Here is a 21,615-nt window from a genome sequence, read left to right as displayed (position 1 = left end):
AACCTGGTGGCTGAACTTTGTGACTTTGTCCTCACCCACAACTATTTTACATTTGGGGACAATATACCTTCAAGTCAGCGACACTGCTATGGGTACCCAAATAGCCCCACAGTATGCCAACATTTTTATGGCTGACTTAGAACAACGCTTCCTCAGCTCTTGTCCCCTAAAGCCCCTACTCTACTTGCACTACATTGATGACATCTTCATCATCTGGACCCATGGAAAAGAAGCCCTTGAGGAATTCCACCATGATTTCAACAATTTCCATCCCACCATCAACCTCAGCCTGGACCAGTCCACACAAGATATCCACTTCCTGGACACTACAGTGCTAATAAGTGATGGTCACATAAACACCACCCTATACCAGAAACCTACTGACTGCTATACTTATCTACATGCCTCCAGCTTTCATCCAGACCACATCACATGATCCATTGTCTACAGCCAAGCTCTAAGATACAACCACACTTGCTCCAGTCCCTCAGACAGAGACAATCACCTACAAGATCTCTATCAAGCGTTCTTAAAACTACAATACCCACCTGCTGAAGTGAAGAAACAGATTGACAGAGCCAGAAGTCACCTACTACAGGACAAGCCCAAGAAAGTAACAGAACGCCACTAGCTGTCACCTTCAGCCCCCAACTAAAACCTCTCCAGCGCATCATCAAGAACTACAATCTATCCTGAAGGACGATTCCTCACTCTCACAGATCTTGGGAGACAGGCCAGACCTTGCTTACAGACAGCCCCCCAACCTGAAACAAATACTCACCAGCAACCACACAACAAAAACACTAACCCAGGAACCTATCCTTACAACAAAGCTCCTTGCCAACTCTGTCCCTATTCAAGGGACATCATCATAGGACTTAATCACATCAGCCACACTATCAGGGGCTCGTTCACCTGCACATCTACCAACGTGATATATGCCATCATGTGCCAGCAATGCCCCTCTGCCATATACATTGGCCAAACCAGACAGTCTCTACACAAAAGAATAAATGGATACAAATCAGACGTCAAGAATTATAACATTCAAAAACCAGCCGGAGAACACTTCAACCTCCCTGGACCCTCAATTACAGACAAAAGTCACAATTCTTCAACAAAAAAACTTCAAAAACAGACTCCAATGAGAAACTGCAGAACTGGAATTCATTTGCAAACTGGACACCATTAAATTAGGCTTGAATAAAGACTGTGAGTGGATGGGTCATTACACAAACTAAAAATATTTCCCCATGCTAATTTCCCCCCTACTGTTACTAGCACCTTCTTGTCAACTGTTTGAAATGGGCCATGCTGATTATCACTACAAAAGTTTTTTTTTCTCCTGCTGATAATCGCCCACCTTAATTGACTAGTCTTGTTAAAGTTGGTATGCCAACCCCCATTTTTTCATGTTCTCTGTACAGTAACTCCTCACTTAACGTTGTAGTTGTGTTCCTGAAAAATGTGACTTTAAGTGAAACGATGTTAAGCGAATCCAATTTCCCTATAAGATTTAATGTAAATGGGGGGGTTAGTTTCCAGGGAATTTTTTTTCGCCAGACAAAAGACTATATATATATATATATATATATATATATACAATCATCATCACTGTGTACCAGTATTAAATTGTTTAAAACTTATGCTGTGTGTGTGTGTGTGTGTGTGTGTGTATATATATATATATATGGTACACAGTGATGATGACTGTGAAGCTTGGTTGAGATGGTGGAATCAGGGGGTGGGATATTTCCCAGGGAATGCCTTGGGAAAATGATGAACTAGCATTTGGCTGAGCCCTCAAGGGTTAACTCGTTAATGTAGCCTCACTCTACAAGGCAGCAGGCATGGAGGGAGGAGAGACAGCATAGCAGACAGAGACAGAGACACACACCGTGTGTGTGAGAGAGATGCACACTTCCCCTTTAAATTGCTGACTCCAGTCTTAAGTACACTGCCTTGTTAATTAGATCAGCTTGCTGAGACCGCAACTGCCTGGAATCTCCCTCCATCCTGAACCCTGTAGTGTCCCCCCCCTGCTCTATGGAAATAGGGTAAGCGGGGTGCAGGAGCAGGGGGGAGAGGGACACCCTGACATTAGACCCCACTTCTCCCCTTCCCCCGGTACTGCAAGCAGGAGTCTCTGGGAGCAGCTCCAAGGCAGAGGGCAGGAGCAGCACATGGCACTGGGGGAAGGGACAGCTGAATGCTGGCAATTGCTAGCCTGCTGGGCAGCTGCAGCACAGGGAACTTAGGAGAGCGGGGAGCTAATAGGGGGGCTGCCAATCCACCCTGATTCCAAGCCCCCCACCAGCTAGCTCCAACAGGCTGCACTTCCTGCAAGCAGTGGACAAAGCAGGCGGCTGCCAAACAACGTTAGAAGGGAGCATTGCACAACTTTAAACGAGCATGTTCCCTAATTGATCAGCAACGAAACAATGTTAACCGGGGTGACTTTAAGTGAGGAGTTACTCTGTGTGTGTGTGTGTGTGTGTGTATATATATATATATATATATATACTGGTACACAGTGATGATGACTGTGAAGCTTGGTTGAGATGGTGGAATCAGGGGGTGGGATATTTCCCAGGGAATGCCTTGGGAAAATGATGAACTAGCATTTGGCTGAGCCCTCAAGGGTTAACTCGTTAATGTAGCCTCACTCTACAAGGTTATTTTCCACTGCATGCGTCTGATGAAGTGGGTTTTAGCCCACAAAAGCTTATGCCGAAATAAATTTGTTAGTCTCTAAGGTGCCACAAGTACTCCTTGTTCTTTTTTCAAGATACTAGATTTTTATATTATAGAAAGAGGAAAATTATTAAAATATCCCAAGCCAAATCCTTGCAATGTAAATGTAAAAAGAGTGTGTTCTTAACCTGAGTGAGTTAATTCTTTAACTTGACCTGCTAGCTCATGTGAAAACTACAAACTGCATTAGGAGTTTGCCTTGAGTTAACTAATTCAAGTTAGAACATGCTTTTTCCCCTCATTGAAGAGAAGGCCAGGGAGGCAACCAAGTGAGTGACAACAACTTCTCCATCTGCTCTTGATTCCCACCCTGCATGGAGTTTACATTCTGTAGGTCCTCTGCAGTCAGAGCCACAGACTAGGTTGTGATGGGAGTGGGGAATGTGTTTTACCATGTATCTGTGTGATTGTCTATGCACTTTCTCTCACTGGGATCATTTATGGTAGCATGAATAATCCATGGAGGCAGCTGCACAACTGCTGGGCTGTGCAGGCATTAATGGATGACCAAAAGAAGGGTGCAAAATAGTGCTGACATTTGACACAATGATATTCTTTTCTCTTCCACTCACATCACCGCTACAGTCTCAGAGTAGCTGGATGCTTGTGATAAATGTATCAACTGTGAATTAAAAGTGACTATTATCATTATTCTTCAGAGCTGGCTGGAGTGGCTCATGAATGTTTTGTATTCTATCATTAGATTTCACCAACTAAGTATCAAGTGTGAACTCCCAAGCACTGTAACAACCTTAACATGGAATCACAGACAGTCTATCTTGCCACTCAAACAAGGTTGCCTTTGTGAGAGATGGTCCCTCACATGAAAAATCACAACAATATTCAGGTTATTTCCAGTCCCAAAGGACCAGTCACTTACCCCAGGTCAGTTGCATCTCAGATCACATACCAAAAACCGTGCTTGTAGCCAATCCTGTAATAAACTAACTAAAGATTTATTAACTAAGAAAAGGAAACAAGAGTTCTTTACAAGTTTAAAGCAGGTAAACATACACACACCCACAAATGAGTTCCAGTCTTAGGATCCAAAACATAACAGCAGCTGCTGTAATATGCAAGCTCTGTATGTCTGTTAGAGCTAACCCAAGCTAAGCAGCTTGGGGATCCCTTGCTTATGCTTAGAAATATTGCCCTCTTTGAATTCCAAGCAGCATATTGACGATAATTTCTTCTTGACAGGGTTTTTAATGCCCTTCCACCAGAGTTCAAGCTGCAATGGGATGAGTATTTGTGCATGTCCCCTCTTCATGGGTTGTGGAGAAAACAATCAACAAAGTCTTTTGTCCACTGATGTTCCCCAGCGGTTTGTCTGGTGTCTATAGGCCTTTGTAGGGCAGGAGATGACATCTCTTGTGGTAAACTAGTATTTCACACATAGTAATGCTTCTTTCCTGTTTCCAGTTTCATAGTTACAAAGCAAACACTTAAATACTACTACTGTGATGGGGCACCTGCCACACACTGGCCTATTAGGGGTTAATAGATCCCTAGGGTGGCTGTGCAAAAAGCAGCCAATAGGAAAGGGGCTGCAAGGAGCAGCCAATCAGGGCTAGGCAGGTCCATACAAGAAGAGCTGCAGGGCAGAGCAAGTCCAGAAGCTGACTGGAGCTCAATGAGGGAAATCAGGCTCCTGCCTGGCAGAAGAGAACTAGCATCCCGGACAGAGCAGTGCTGTTAGCAGTGACTGGGGAGACCTAAAGATGGCTCCTGATTGGCTGTAGGCATTTGCAAGCTGAGGCCCTGAGGCAAGGGCGAAGAGGGTGCCGGGAGCTGCAGGGAAGTGGTCCAGGGAAATGAACTAAGGAGTTGGAGGGGACACAGCAAGTGGCAGCCATCTACATGGTCCCTGGGCTGGGATTCAGAATAGTGGGCAGACCCAGGTCCGTCCCTGCCCCCGCTTGCCACTAAGGAAGTGGCCAGACAATTGACTGCAGTTGCCACTGAGGGAAGTGGCTGGATAGCAGACTGCAGATCCCCTGGAACGGGAGAGAACAACACGTGACATGGCCGGATGGCTGTGTCATGAAGAGGACGCCATGGTCCTGTGAGTAATGTGGGTCCTGGAGCAGAAGTGATGGTGGTGAGAACCACCAGAAGATGGTGGACTGGCTAGCAGAGCCAATCCCCAGGACAGCCAGCAGGAGGCGCCACAGTGGTGAGTGAATACTGTCACAACTACCTTATAACATAGGATACAGATATTATAGGTGAGATAAATGCATGCAGCAACTCATAAGCATTTCATAAAGTCCAAACACTAAACACCTCTCTATAAATCTAATACTATTTTAACTAACAGATGAGTCAGACTGGTTTCCAGCTATGCATTTGTCAGTGTTCAGTGAGGCCTAGGGGCCTTGGCATGAGCTGGCATGCCAGTGTCACAGCAAATATGGGGACATTCTACACCTTTAAAAAAAAAACTTGGTATAGTAATATGGTATGAGTACATGATATGAAGGTTATCTTTGCACCCATAAAGCCTAGAAACTTCATTCTTTTACTCAAAGCTTAAATGCTACAGAAACTGATGAGACCACAAGGAAAGTGCTGAAGTGATAGACCAGTAAGTATCTGCTCTGTCCCTGGATACAAGTTAAGCAATTACACTGCTAAGAAATTCTCTATAGTAGTGCACAATTATTAGCATTCTAACCTATCACCTAGAAGCTATTTTAACTTACTGTCATCTTCCTAGACATTCAAAATGATCTAGAAAAAAATCTGCCAGTAATATACAGTGGAGACAAATGTTCAAAAGGTGGCCTCTTTTTTCCAAGTGAAAGCTATTTGCTGCTTTATATCTATATATATTTATATGACTCAAATCAATACAGAGATTTGTCGGATACAGGACATGCCCACAAGCAACGCATGTGACAACGTGAACTAAAACAAGTACAAACAGTTTAACAATCAGATTTTTGTCCTCCTTAATTTTAAATTGTAAGATTTCTGTCAGTTCATCATTTTCTTCAATCTTTTGTCCAAGGCTTCAGTCTAGTGTCTGGATGCATTTATTCCTTGCGTATATTGGTTTTTAATGCTGCAGACTCAGGCCAGACTTTGCTCTGTATCTGGCTATTTCCTCATTTGCTCAATATGTTTTTTCCTCAGCTTACCCTGTTCTTAAAATCTCTGGGAGGGTTTCTTTTTGTAATCTTTCTAGGATCATCCTTGTGATGTGGCTCTGTTCCAGTGGAACATGAACAGAGATCCATGTGGCATCTCCATGGTAACACACAAATGCAGATCACATGCCTTAATTAAAGAGGTATAGAGCATTTTGAAATCCTCCACTGGAAGGTGCTATATAAATTATAAGTAGTATTATCTGAGGGTCTAACTCACCTCAAGTAGCTGAGATATGATACTGCTGCTCACAGTATAAATACCTAGACTGAAATTCAATAGACAGAACTCCAGTCTGGCCATGGAAAGACACTGAGGAGATATTAGGGTTCTCTGACTCCATGCATTGCGTTTGCTGCTGGAAGTCCGACCAAAAGAGTGTTTGGTTGCTTTTACTTACTGTGCAGCATCTGAGTGACTCATGGAGTGGTGAAAAGAATGACTGGAAAATCTGGCCTAAGGAGCAATTCTTGTGTCTATGCTACTTTGAACCTGCAGCTATAGGATGCAGCCTGACTTTGTGGTCATTGTCATGCTGTCTGGAGTGGTTCATGACCATGAGTGCCAACCTCAGGGCAGACGGTCAAAAAGCAGGGCAAACACCCAGACTGGTGGGATGTTCTATAATTAGATTTCACCAACTCAGTTACAGATGTGAATGCCTGGATGACTGTAACAATCTTGCCAGGGAGTCACAGACAGTCCCCTTGGGCACTCCAGTCTATCTTACCACCCAGGCAAGCTGGATTTAGTGATAAATGGTCACATATACCAAAAATCACAAAATATTCAGGTTGCTTCCAGTCCCAAGAGACTAGTCACTTACCCCAGATCAATTTGTACCTTAGATCTCACACCAAAGACAACGCTGGTAGCCAATCCTATAGTGAACTAACTAAGGATTTATTAATTATGAAAAAGAAATGAGTTATTTACAAGGTTAAAGCGGGCAACATATAAGCACAAATGAGTTACAATCTATGGTTCCAAAAGGTGACAGAGCTGTAGTAATCTGTCAGCACTGAATGGCTTTTATGGGTAATCCAAGTTGACTCTGGGGATCACTGCTTTTGTTTCTTAGCTCCAGTCACTTGAGAGTCCAAACAGCAAAGAGATAAATGTTTCTTCTTGTGAGCATCTTTACCTGATCTTCCCCCAGAGTTCAAACTGATGGGATGAGAGCTCCTGCACGTAACTCCTTCCTGGGTGGATGGGACAATCAACAAATTTTTGGCCCATTAAGTCTTGATAGTCCATTTTGATGGGTAGGGGAACCACTCCTGCTGCCCAGGTTCACAAGTTCAGAGCAGGCATTTTTACAATTATAAAGCAAAACTTTCATATTACCTTACAGCATGTACCTTACATTACAAGTAAGATTAATGCACACAGCAACTTACAAGCATTTTATAGACTAAACACATTCTTACAAGTCTAACACCTATCCTGAACATACATACAACTGAACTAATCTGATTTCCAGCTATGAATTTGCCTGTACTCAGCTGATGCCTACAGCCTTGGCAAGAGCAGGCACCTGGACTGCCTGTCTCGCAGTCATTAAAACAGAACCCTCAGAAGTGGACACATAGCCCTTATGGATCCATCAAACCTCACCCCAAAATAGGAGGCAGTGTCTCTAACTCCACCCTCAGGCTCTAGGGTACATGATCCAGAAGAGAGAGTGCATGCTGACCAACAACTTCTGAGGACCAATTAGATTGTAAGATCTGCAGAATCTTGTGTATTTTGAACAGCATTTCGCATAATGAGGCCTCAAAATTGATTGTGGCTTTTGGGCACTACCACAATACAAATATTGGGGACCAAACTGATAGCAAAAAATGAGGCTGTCTCTCACACACATTTTGCTGCTGTTGGTGGTTGGTTGGTTGCTTTGTTTTTTTAAATTTCTCTGAAAATGTCAGGTGTTAGCCATTGCTGGATAGGACAATGGAACAAGGGTTTGATCCATTACAGCACATCCAGTGTTCTCACGGTGAACGCAGTGTCCAAAATATTTTCTCTGGACACCTTCCTGAACTCTAACCTGTCATAAAAATGAGATAGCTACAGAGAAAATACTGCAATGGATTTGAATGAATTCTAGACTATCACAGTTTTCTGCTGCTAAGATGCAGTTAGTGAAGCACACAGATGAAGCACAAACAGAGAGAGAGTGCAAGAGAGACAAAAATTGATTTCCTTCTACTCAAAAAGACTGGGGCGAAACAATTCTGGAAAGTACAAGAACTTTTAATACAATTTAGAAATTGTACAAAATAAGTTGGAAAGAAATCAAAAGGTTTAACCTGCAGGAATACATAGAGAGATAATGAGTTTTGCTTAAAGAAATGAAATGAAAAAGAAATATTTTAACAACGTAACTGCAGAAAATTGTAAGTCTAAATTGTTAACATAGCTTCTTAGCGAGGTCAACGGCATAATATACAGTACCTTAACCTCTTGCAGCAATTTTTAAACATCATGCAGCTTAAATAGACTTCTTCTGAATTCAGCAGTATTTCTTCTGGGAGACCTGAATGCAAATCAAGAGGTAATAGTGGAAGAAAATTAAAAGATGTGCTATTCTCATTTCATTTTTTGTACTGATAATAAGAAAAGCAGCATAGAGTGTGATATGGCAAAGTGAACCTCGCCCTTGAATAGGTTTTCTTTCACTGTTAATCTGAAATGCATTACACCCTGCTTTTTCAGATAATCATTATGTTCTTTACTGTATTCTGCATTAAAGTTTAGCAATCACAAGCAGCAGCTGTCACCAAAGGTCAATGTATTAGCAATCAAAGAAACTAATGACCAGATTTAAAAGTTATCATTAAAAATACTATCAGAAACCTCTATAACATCCAATCTTCGCCTTGAGCATAAACACCCAGTGCAGTACTTTATATTTGAGATGAGGATAAGTTAAAACCAAGTAAAAGGGAGATAAGAATCTATTAAAACTTGATTTGTTTCACAAAGGTCAGAGGTGCCAATAAAACTGTGATCACCCCTATATTAGTGACACAAAACATTATGATAACATGAGTGACATCAAATTGTAAACTACAAGACCTGTTGAGACAAACTACTCTCACATTCTGCTCTCAAATGTGCAAGTACCACTAAAGCCAACGGGAGCTGCATACAATATCCGAGGGCAGACTTTGGCCTGTTGTGTGAATATGAGCCATGTACAAAGTGCTTTCAGAATTTAGGGCCTGATCCTGTGCCCATTGACATTCAATGGCAAAACTCCTATTGACTTCAAAGGAAGCAGGATCAAGCCTTTATTCCTTAGGACTATATTGTGGAGTTAACCTACTAAGAGCTCTGAGTATGGGGTCAGCACACACTTATGCTTTCCCAGGAACATACCATGGACTGACTTGTGATTCAGCAAGACTCACAGTTTGGTCCCAACTTTCCTCCCTGCTCCAGAGTGGCAGTGAGCTGTATCAGCCTTATACTAGCACCAGCTCAGCCGTACTCTCTCTGGCCCAGAATGCCGCTGACTACTTATGTGAAAAGGGGGAATGGCAGCTGCTCCCACTCCCGACCCATCTGCACCAGCATGGGAGTTGCCATTTTCCCAGCCCACAGTGCAGGTATCTCCTGCAGAGGAGGGTGTCTTTCGTTTCCTGATAGATCTGCACAGCAGCTCAAGAGGAATTCCCGGAGAATGTGTGATGACACTATATTTGCCTTTGTGTACAATCTTGTTTCCTGTTTCTTAGAATTACAAAACACTGTGGTCAGCTTGATGCTGTGAGCAGTTAGTACATGTCTCACATATATTTACCAATTAGAATGTTAGGGGACAGTTCAGAAAGAGCCATTTGTTTGTTCCTAGGTTCTGCATTCCCATTTCACTTATGAATTTTAAATAAACTCAGAAAACAGAATGAAAATGCATAAGAAATGCATTCTCATGGATGCAAGTTGGGACATTTTTCTTGAAAACCAAGTACTAAATGTCTGACACGCAGGGATGCTAGTAAGAAACTGACCTTAACTTCCTGCCCCAATCCACATGGGTCAGATTACAAAATGCTATCCCCTTTTACATGGCAGGGGGTCAGTATCCTCTGCTAGTGGCTAGCGTTATATCTACCCTTTTTAAAATGCAAATTAAACATATCACCAACTGAAAATCACAAACCAATACCGTCAATTAACAAAACGCACATGGAAATGTCAAGGATAAAGGTGATGGTAGACACACGAGCATTCTGACAGACAATAATCTGCTTCTTTTTTTACTTCTGTGCCTAACCACAATCTTTCAGCCTCTCCTGGTTTCCTCATTACACCACCACTTCTTATTTTTAAAACAATTCCGTCTGCAGAGGGTTGTCCAGCCATTGAGATGAATCTGCCACCTGAATTTGCTGCCCCTGCTGTTTTTCATGGTCACTGATTTACTGAATGTGTGGGTTACTTCTGTCTGCATAGGAGCACTGTCAGTAGCATTCTGGAGATGTCCTTCAGAAACAGAGCCAGTGTCCTCCTTGGTTTTCTGTTGTTGTCTTTTGTTCCCTAAGGAGTGACCCTCAGGTCCTGATATGTTGGCAGATTGCTGGTCACCCCTTTTGTTCAGAAACTAACATTCGCTCTCACTTATAATGGGGGAAAGCTGTCATTCCTGTCTAGTGTTTCTTCTATTCTAATTTCCGGGCATATAACTCTCCTGTATTTACTCAGGGTTAATTGTCTTTGATTCCAGAAGCTGGCTAGATGCTGGCACTATGTTTTCTGCCCACTAGTCTCTGAATTGGTAGTCCTAATAAAGTATTATGTGGTGATTATGATATATTCTAACTGCTAAATACGGATATGATGGCACTTTTTGAAAAACCTGGTTCTTTGCTATTACTGCTTTACTGACTTTTCTGCTCACCTATTTTTAAGTACATGGTAAAGGATTGTATGCAGTGTTGTTGTAGTCATGTCAGTCCCGGGATACTAGAGAGACAATGAGGTAAGATCTTTTATTGAACCAACTTCTATTGGTGAGAGAGACCAGCTTTCGAGCTTACACAGAGCTCTTCTTCAGATCTGGGAAACTTACTGAGTATCACAGCTGAATACAAGGTGGAACAGATTGTTTAGCATAAATAGTTAACACATATTTCAAGGGACCAGCTGACATTATGTACCTGAACAGATATATCAGAGACAATTGCTGTACTCAATTGTCCCTTTTTCTATTGACAGCTCATCTGTAAACCCATGGTGAAAAAACTGATTTATAAGGTGTTATTACATCACTATTCAAAGTGTTGTGCATTGGACAAACAAAAAATTGAAAGCAAGTAGCCCACTAATAAGAGATAATCTTTCCAATTTAATCCATGTAGAATCTATGCCCAAGGTCACATGACTCCAGTGGCTACTGTTACATGCCAGGGAAAGCTAATATACTAAATATTGAGTCAAAATATACTAAATGATGTATGAAACAGTATGATGCTTTAAAACATAAGCTGTTAAATGATCTTTGTTTGCTCTTCCCTTGGTAGTTCTTAGCAGATGATAAAATCTGATACTTAGCCAGTGGAATTACTCCTGCTTATATCCGGGCTCAAATTTACGCAACCTATTGGAAAAAGAAGATGGGTGGGGAATCAATGGATTGTTGCTTGCACTAATGCAGATTAGAGAATGCAACCGGATAAAGCAATGATAAATTCAGTATAGATTTAAAACAAAGAACACTGTTAAACTGTAGCACATCTTGGGGGAAAAACTTCTCTGAAATTAGAACAGCAAATTAAGTCTATTGGACCACAAAATTTAATATCAGAAATAGCATGAGGACTATATATATGATTAAAAATATGTAACAAAATGGTAACTGACCAGAGTACAAGATGCCAGATTACAGCTGAGTAAAACGATCGGCTAAAAGAGATGCCCATAAAAAAAAAGTACAGTAAAGATTACTGTAATTTTCTCACATAACATTTTTCTATATTTCTTGATTTTTTTATCTTATTGTTATTGCTATTAGCTCTTTTGTAAAGTTTGTGTGTGTGTTTATAGTGAGCACGTGCCTAGAGAATAGGATAAGCACATTTTATAAACTGAAAAATAAATGTAGAAAATGCATATGCACCATGCACACCATTAACCTATGTACAGAACAGAAAATTATAAAAAATATACCAAAACACACATAACGTACCTACCACAACATGCATGTACATCTTTGCACTTTATTATCTGCAATGTAAATAATAACCTTTTAAAATGCTGACATATTTGTACATTAAGCTCAATTAATAACTTTCACTCTCAAGTCACTTGTTTTTCTCTGTAATATTAAAAACTGTAGATAAATAATATGAAAGAATTAGAGAAAATATCCAGGAGCTGGGTGAGTCAAGCTGACTTTCTCCTTTACTACAAGGTTGTATTTTCCTTTTTCCTCCATGCCCCCAGCAATGTGGATTAAGAATAAAGGGTAGAACCCTGGCCCCACTAAAATCAAGAGGATTTTTGCTATTGACTTCAGTGGAGCCAGGATTTCACCCATTGAGTCAAACTGAATTTTTTTCAGTTAATATCACAAACTGATGGGGTGTATAAACCGATTGAGGATTGGTGGATAAATCCTTAGTGGTGTCCCTTATGGTACAGAAGAGACAGGAATGGGTTGTCGTTGCTGGGAAGAGGATTCTTTACTGAGCTCAGTAGGACATGGACAACTCGGTAGAGCTTTCTGACTCTGGCTCACAGAAAGACTTAATACAGCCTATGCTCCCTAGAGTCACCACGTAGGGTCTCCTTTAGTTCTGAACTAAGCAGTCATGCAAGGGGACATATGACTGCACTACAGCTTCCCAGACAAGAAAGCCCCCATGTTTCTTGCAAAGGGTTCCAGGCAATATAGAACAGTGGTTCTCAACCAGGGGCATGTGTATCCCTGGAGTACTCAGAGGTCTTCCAGGGGGTACATCAACTCATCTAGATATTTGCCTAGTTTTACAACAGGCTACATAAAAAGCACTAGCAAAGTCAGTACAAATTAAAATGTCATACAGACAATGACTTGCTTATACTGCTCCATATACTATACACTGAAATGTAAGTACAATATTTATATTCCAGTTGATTTATTTTATAATTATATGGTAAATGAGAAAGTAAGCAATTTTTCAGTAATAGTGTGCTGTGACACTTTTGTATTTTTATGTCTGATTGTGTAAGCCAGTTGTTTTTAAGTGAGGTGAAATTTGGGGGTATGCAAGACAAATCAGACTCCTGAAAGGGGTACAGTAGTCTGGAAAGGTTGAAAGCCACTGATATAGAATACAGGCTATCGGTGGCAATCTTAATACTGATCCTGATTTGAAGGAAAATTCCTGAAAATTATTGAGCAAGATTCCTCTTCCTCTAGTCTCCCTGAGGCAGAGGGAAGGCAACGAGGCTTCACTGCATACTCAGGCTGGCAAGGAGACTTCAAACAACAATTTAAATGGATCCTGGCAACTTTAAACTAACAAACATTTAACAATTAACAAACATGGGTTAAAAGCAGACAAAGTACTACGCTTGCATTAGTCACCCTGCCAAGTTGTGTGATGTGTTTCTTATTTTAAACGTGTTCTCTTTCGCCTGTTACACTGTCAGTGGGGCACCACAGGTGGAGGAGTCTGCACTAGCATATCCCATATTAGGGTAAGGTCCTGATTGCCTGACGCTGGGCCTGATTCTTCTCTCTCTCTAGTCTAAATCAGGGGTACTTCCATTGAAATCAATATTACACAAGTGTAAATGAAAAGAGAATCAAGGCAAATGTGTGACACCGAGAATAACCTGAAATTTGTACAGACACTAACTAATCCCTTTCCACAGCCCTTATTCCGTATTGCCAACTCTCCTGCTATCATGTCTTGTGATTTAAAAAATGAGTTCCTAGCTTTCATTTCAAAATCTCAGCTTTCATTTTTTAAAAAAAGGAAGTTTCTAGCCCTTATGATTACAGTAAAAAACTTGAAAATGTGACCCACGTTTAGCCCAAAGATTCAAAAATGAAAAAGCAAAGGAAAAGAACCCAACATGTATTTTTAAATCAGCTTTAAGCCAACTTCATCATTTTGGAGGCCTGACTCATGATTTTTAACACTTGGGGTTGTCAATACTGCATCATATACCCATAATTGCCAAAGGACTTCTCATTCACTCAGTATATAGCTGGTGCAATTACATATTATATATAGCAGCGTGTTAATAAAATTGCTGATGAAGAACATCATGCTTGTGCACTATAAAAAAATATTCCCGCTAGGATTTTTGTTGTTTGTGCACTAGTGGAACATTTGGCATATTCCTTTCTATAATCAGGATGTAGAGTTAGAAATTCTAAATCTCACTCTGTCTATATGTTACCAGGGAGAAAATGTCAAAGACAAGAGGACTCTGACAAAGACAGCAAGTTGTCACAGTACGTCACACATCCTGCTGAAACATCATTTTATCTTCCCTCTCCCAGCAACCAGAGCCTGGAGAAGCAACATGGAGAAGCCACAAGCTGAAGAATTTCTCTTGCATGGGCTTTCGCTCCTGTTTCAGGGAACAGACTGAGCTTCCATGAGATGCTGATAGACATTTTGGTGGTATTTTCTGACTCTCAGAAGGCAGTAGTACTAATGATGGAGTAGGGGGAGGAGGACAATACAGACACAGAAGACTCAAACTGGCTGATGCTGCTTGTGACTCAATATAGCCGCTGATGCTCCCTATGTAGACTGGCACTTCTGGAGCAGGGCCAGAAATGCAGACTGGTGGGATCACATCATCATGCAGACCTGCGATGACCAGCGGTGGGTCCAGAACTTTCACATGAAAAAAGTACATTTCTGGAGCTTTGTGAGCAGCTTGCCTGAACCCTCCAGCATAATGGCACATGCATGAGGACAGCCATATTGGTCCAGAAACCCGTCTGGAAACTGGCTACTCCAGATGGCTACAGGTCCATTGCTAACCAGCTTGGTGATGGAAAGTCAACTGTGAGTGAAGTGGTGATGGAGATTTCTGAGGCGAACAGCCTTTTACCCAGCGGTAGTGGGCAGAAACAATATTCCTGAAGTAACTGCTGGTTTTCTTCACTGTGCCAGGGTCATTGATGGGACTCGTGCCATTAGTTTGCCCTCCTCAGATTGAAAATGAGTACATTAACCACAAAGGTACTGCTCCATTGTTACGCATGACCTTGTGGATCACAGAGCGAATTTATGAACACCAGTGCAGGCTGCACTGGAAAGGTTCATGATGCCAGGATTTTCTGCTGATCAAGAGTCTACCTTCATGGCAGGTTGGAGTTACTGTCCCTACCATTATTCTGGGGGATTGTGATGGGGTGTACCAACCTCACACTGGTGAGATGAGGATTAAAGAGCTGCTCTGGGCCCAAGAGATCACACCCCCTCACCTCTGCTGGGCATGCTCCCAGTGGAAGAAGCATTTAAAAGGGAGCGAATCAGCTCAGTCTCGGCTGACTGTGGAGGAGAGCAGACAAATGCTGCAGCCTCTTGCCGGGAAGCCACCAGGACCTCATAACCAAGCCACTGGAAGCCTGTTGACTGCAAGAGCTGACGGTGCTGACTTGCCATTGCCAGTGGAGGAGACTCAGGACATGGATCAGCAGGAAACAGGAGGGATTCCAAGTCCAGTCCAAGATGCCGCTGGAGGGACTGGAACAAGGGTAGAAAGTGACCTAGGGAGAGTGTTTAGGGGTATCAGGCTCTAAGCCCTGTACAAGGGCTACAGTGTCGAAGGGCCCTGCGTCAGAATCTGGTGGAGTAGAGTGAGCCCAGGTTCCCTTGCCACCCCCCTTACTCTCACCAGTGGGCGACACTACCCTGAACTGTAGCTGCTAGGTGGAGCAGCCTTTGGACTCTTGCCAGTAGGGACACTACCTCGAGCTGTAACAGCCAGAGAAATCGACCCTTGGACTCTCACCATTAGGTATCATGACTCAGAGTACTGCCACCAGACAGCACTGCCAGCCCGGAGCACACAGCCAGCCCCCGACAAGGACCCCATGTAACCTCTTTTGCCTTGGCTTATGAAACCATATAGTGATCTCAGAAGGTCTGGCAAAAGAAGTCTTAATAGAATGGTGGCTGAATGTATGTTTGGCAGATTGAAATCCCACTGGCGCTGTCTATAGACTGGTTTGGATTCTTTTGTCATCAAGGCTGTTCGTATTGTTGTGGCTTGCTGTGCTCATCTCAATCTTTGTGAAGACAAAGGTGAACCATTTGTCCCTGAATGGACCTATGACAGTAATGGATTGCTGAATCAGTACACTCAACCATAAAGTGCACTGAACATAGCTGGAGCAGAATGCACCTGGGCAAAGGAAATCAGGGTTGCTCTGTGCTCCCACATTATGGACTTGCATGGGCCGATGGAAGAGGGAGAATAGTAAGTTAGAATGTTTCTGTACAGCAATGCTTGCAGTAAATGAGGTACTGTCACATACAATGAAATCCGGGGGGCGTGGGCAGTACACTGTCACTGTACACAATAAATAGGGGGTTTTGATTGTCATGAATTTTTATTTTGGATGACATGACCGTTAATGTAATGTTGGGGTGGAACTGTGCATTTACATTATTGATTGATATACATGGATGCATTGAGAAATTGTGTTTGGATACAATTACCCCGTACTTATCTTTAGTATTCAAAATGCACATTATAAGATGCCATGTAGTGATGGCAATAAACTTCCTTAATAAAATAAAAGCCTTTATTTATATTACAAAAATAACAATATTAAAGTATTGCCAGGCAGGCCAGCTGCCACTAGAACACCAAGTAATAAACCAACACCACAACCAGTAATAAAACAAGCTTCTGGTGGCAAGCCAGCCATCTATGTCATCAAAGTAGTCAAACTTAAGGTGACTGAACAGCACACACACAAGTGATATGGCCTGATCAGCTATGAAGGTGGCCCTGGAAAACACGCCCTTCCCTGAAATGTGGCTATCTATCTGGAGTTCCTGCTATTGGAAAAGTTTGCAGTTATCAGCACCCAGGATTGGGCAAAATTCATGGGACAATCAACAGAATGCTTTGTTAGCATCTGAATGGATTACTGTCTCCCCATGGCTTTCGATACAGCCTTTTATGGCTGCATGCAAACACACATGCTAACAGACTTGTAAAGAACTCCACAGCTATACCACCACCTCCCCAGCACATTTCTGGACAGCATCCAACCCCCGAGCCATATTTCAGACAAATGATTTGTCACACTATATACTACTTTTAGCTTAAATGGACTACATTTGAACCTCCTGCCAGCTGTTTGCTGGCGGCTTGTTACATTGCTGTGTTAGTATGGATTGGTGTACTAACAGGAAAGGCAATCTGAGGTTCTTATTTTTAAAACCCTGGCACATTTTAGCAAGAATGTGCAAGTTTCTAATAAAAAAAAGTTCTGTCCCTTCCATTTCTGCTGTCAGCTCTGTGGCACGCTGCTCCTTGGGCGGGGCATCAAAAAGCTCCTCCGAGTAAGAACCCAGGATGTGCTGCAGCTGCTTCAGCGGTAAAGCGTCCTTAGAGTCCGGTTCCAGTACTAGAGTCACTTGGCTAGCTGGTGTCTTCTGGCTCCCCTCCAGTCCTATACTGGATTCTGGACAGAGGGTTGCCATCCTGGCTAACCAGGCCATCATGAAGCACTATTGGCTCTGTGCAGTATCCAGCATCCAAACTCCTTGTAAAAGGGACAGGATGATGGTGAGCTCCCAGAGGTGTGGTTCTCATCCCTGGCTTTCCTAGTTCTATCCACTCCCTGCACTGGTCATCAGTCTGGTGAATCCCCAGTGCCACCAGCTTCTTTCCTACCTCCTGGTACATGTGGTTGTTCCTGGAACTCTTACCAAAAATGACCAGGAAGCAGCCAGCTTGGCAAAGGACTTCTTCCAGTTGGGGGCCATGGCAACTGCACTATGTCTGCAGCTCAGCGATCAGAATAAAATGGAAAGGTTAAATGCTGAGCTGCTGTACATGAACAAGGAAGGGGGCTTCCATTTCCTGGGAGTTGATTGCTACTCTTGGGATAGAGAGGACAAAGAACACATTGGTGGACTCTCAGGGCCAGAGTTGGTGGGGCCCAGGCCTGAGCTGCATCCACACTGCAGAATAATGGAATGTGGGCCTGAATCCTAGTGGGACCTAGGCTTGAACCCCCCCTGGTCCTGAGTCAGACAGAATTGTGTGCAGACAGAAGCGGGATTTGGCCTGAGTCTGAGCTGGGGCTTATATTGCAGCACAGACATACCCTTTGGCGCTTTTCAAGGTCAAAACTCTCCTTGGGGTAAGGTTTGTTTGTTTTGGGGTGTGAGTTGGGAACATAAGGAGGTGTTTGTACTGTCACTCATGGTGGAAAGGCTTTCTCAAAGAGGAAGGTTTTGCAGGTCTCCTAAAGATGGTCAGACTGGATTCATTTGATCTGCTCTGGAAGATTGTTCCACAGGCAGATCCTCTCACTGAGCATGCTTTGTCCCCAGCTCTCACAAGCTTCATCACAAGCTTTACCACTGTTGTTCCAGAGAATCTAGTTATTTCAAATATGATGCTATTTTCATATTGTTCTCTTTAATAATATTGAGAAAAATGTTTGTACATTACTTAAAAGCTATGCTACAATATGAGTTGGAATCTTAACTATAGCTTTCTGCAACAGCTGTAATGAGTGTGAAGGGGTAAAAGAAAAGGAGGAAAAAATGAACATTTTATTTTGTGTGTTTTCGTCTTCCTTGTAATAAAATTTGAACCAAACACAATATGGTGTATTTGTGGGGTCACACAATCAGGAAGAGCCTTTGGACTGGCCCTCATTTTAGATCCAATTTGCCTCTGTCCCATACTGTGGTGTCTGAATGCCTCATATCCTTTAATGAATTTAGCCTTTCAACATCCCTTCTAAGGATTACTATCCCATTAATTGATTTTCAGAGGTGCTGAGCAGTCTCAGTTCCCAATAACTTTAATGGGAGCTGTGAGTGCTCAGCACCTTTGGATCAGGCCTTTTGTGATTTACACAAGGTTACATAGGAAGTCTGTGGCAAACCAAGGACTGGAATGCAGAACTCCAGAATCCTAGTCCCATGCCTTAATGGCCACACCTTCCTTCCCTCTGGTACACACACGCCCACTTAATGCAATTGCCTGACTGGAAACAATTTTCTTTGCTTCAAACTCTTTTGTCACCTCCTTAGAAATGTGACAGCTTAATATCAATTTGCAATAAAGTTTCCCATTTATCCATTTATTGTTAATTGAGAAAAACTATGTTTTTCTGAGCCAAACAGCACCTGCAGACAGCTGACCAAATTTGTATGTTCATTTCTGTGCTTTGTGTAGAGAGAAATGAGGAGGCTTAATGCAATGTAAGCTATAACTGTGAAACAAATTTTACCTATAGCTTCTCTGTAGTATTCAGTCCATTTTTTAAACATGTGCAGCTGCTATACAGGAAAGTGAAAATTGATATATGAATAATAAGTTATAAACTTAAATAATAGGAACATGATCTTCATTCACAACCTTAAGTGGTTTCAGCTCAGTTTCCTCTTATTTAACATTTATATCAATGAAAGGATAAAATGTCCTGGCCAGAGGGATGGATAATAGGTGTGCTTGACTGCATACAAATACAAAATCTGCCACACTGGGTTAGGCCATGGTCCATCTTGCCCAGTATCTTGTCTCTAACAGTGGCCCATGGCAGAGTTTCAAAAAGAGTGTACAGAATAGAGCCATTATAGAGTGATCCATAGTAAGGGTTGCCCCGAGATGGGATGGCATTCCTGGCCATCTTGGCTAATAGTCATTGATTAAACTATCCTCCATTAACTTATCCAGTTCTTTTTTGAACCTAGTTATACTTTTGGCAATCACAACATCTCATGGCAATGAGTTCCACAGGTTAGTTGTATATTGTGTAAAAAAAGTACTTCTTTTTGTATTAGACCTTCTGCCTATTAATTTCATTGGATGGCCCCTCGTTTTTCCATTGTAGGAAAGGGATCATAGACACTCTTCTATTCACTTTTTCTACACCACTCATGATTTATAGATCTGTCATATCACCTCTTAGTTGTCTAATTTCTAAAATGAACAATTCTAATATTTTTAGTCTCTCCTCAGATGGACACCATTTAATACCCTGGATCATCTTGTCTGAACCATGTCCAGTTCCACTATCTTGATTCTGAGATGGGATAACCAGAACTGGACACAGTATTCAAGGTGAGGGCACACCATGGGTTTATATAGTGGCATTATATTTTCTGTTTTATTTTCTATCCCTTTTCTAACATATTGTTAGTTTTCCAAAAAGTTCCACTCAGTGTGCAGCTGCAGTCAAAAATGCTATCTGTCATGACTCCAAGATCTTTTTTGAGTGGGAACAGCTAATTTAGAACCCATCACTATATATGTATAGTTGGGATTATTTTTTCCAATGTGCATTAATTTGCATTTATCAACACTGAATTTCATCTGCCATTTTGTTGCCCAGTCATCCACTTTTGTGAGATCTCCCTGTAACTCCTCCCTGTCTACTTCGGACTTAATTATCTTGAATAATTTTGTATCATCTGCAAACTTTGCCATTTCATCGTTGACCCCCTTTTCCAGATCATTAGGAAATATGTTGAACTGCACAGGTCCCACTACAGATCCTTGGGAGACCCCACCACTCACCTCTCTCCATTGTGAAAACTGACTATTTATTCCTACCCTGTGTTTCCTGTCTTTCAACCTGTTACTGATCCATTAGAGGACCTTCTATCTAGTTCCATGGCTCTTTAATTTCTTTCAGAGACTTTTGTGAGGACTTTATCAAAGACTTTCTGAAAATTCAAGTACAGTACATCAACTGGATCACTCTTATTCACATGCTAGTTGACTCTCACAAATGTTTCTTATAAGATTGGTGAGGCACAATTTCCCATCTTGACTCTTCCTCAACAAATTGTGTTTATCTATGTGTCTGATAATTCTGTTCTTTACTATAAGTTCTATCAGTTTCCCCAGTACTCAAGTTATACTCACTGGGCCGAAATTGACAGGATCTCCTCTGGAATCCTTTTTAAAAAAACAGCGTTACATTAGCTACGTTTCAGTGATCTGGTACAGAGGCTGATTTCAGTGCTAGGTTACATACTACAGTTAGTAGTTCTGCAATTTCATATTTGAGTTCCTTCAGAACTTGTGTGTGAATACCATCTGGCCCTGGTGGCTTATTTTGATTGGCTTATCAATTTGTTCTAAAACCTCTTCTATTGACACATCAATTTTGGACAGTACTTCCCATTTGTGACCCAAAAAGTACAGCTCTGATGTGGGTATCTGCCAAAGTACAGCTCTGATGTGGGTATCTGCCCTAGTATAGCCTTTCAGTGAAGACCGAGTACCACTTTAGCACCTTTGTTGTCCACACTGCCTGTTTGGCAGGCTTCCTGCTTCTCATGGACTTTAAACAAAAGTCACTGTTAATTTTTGCCTTTTCAACACATTGCTTCTCAACTTCTTCCTGGGCCCGCTTTAATATACTTGTACAGGTTACTTGCCAGAGTGTGGGTTCCTTATTTTCCTCAGCTCTATTTAACTCCGGGAAAACACTCACTTTGAAAACAAGACTCAAGTCTGGGACAGCTAAAGACCTGTCAGTTT

The sequence above is a fragment of the Malaclemys terrapin genome, chromosome 11 (genome assembly GCF_027887155.1).
Source record: "Malaclemys terrapin pileata isolate rMalTer1 chromosome 11, rMalTer1.hap1, whole genome shotgun sequence".
NCBI lineage: Eukaryota > Metazoa > Chordata > Testudines > Emydidae > Malaclemys > Malaclemys terrapin.
The sequence above is the reverse complement of the archived record's forward strand: the minus strand, read 5'-3'. Positions refer to the sequence as shown.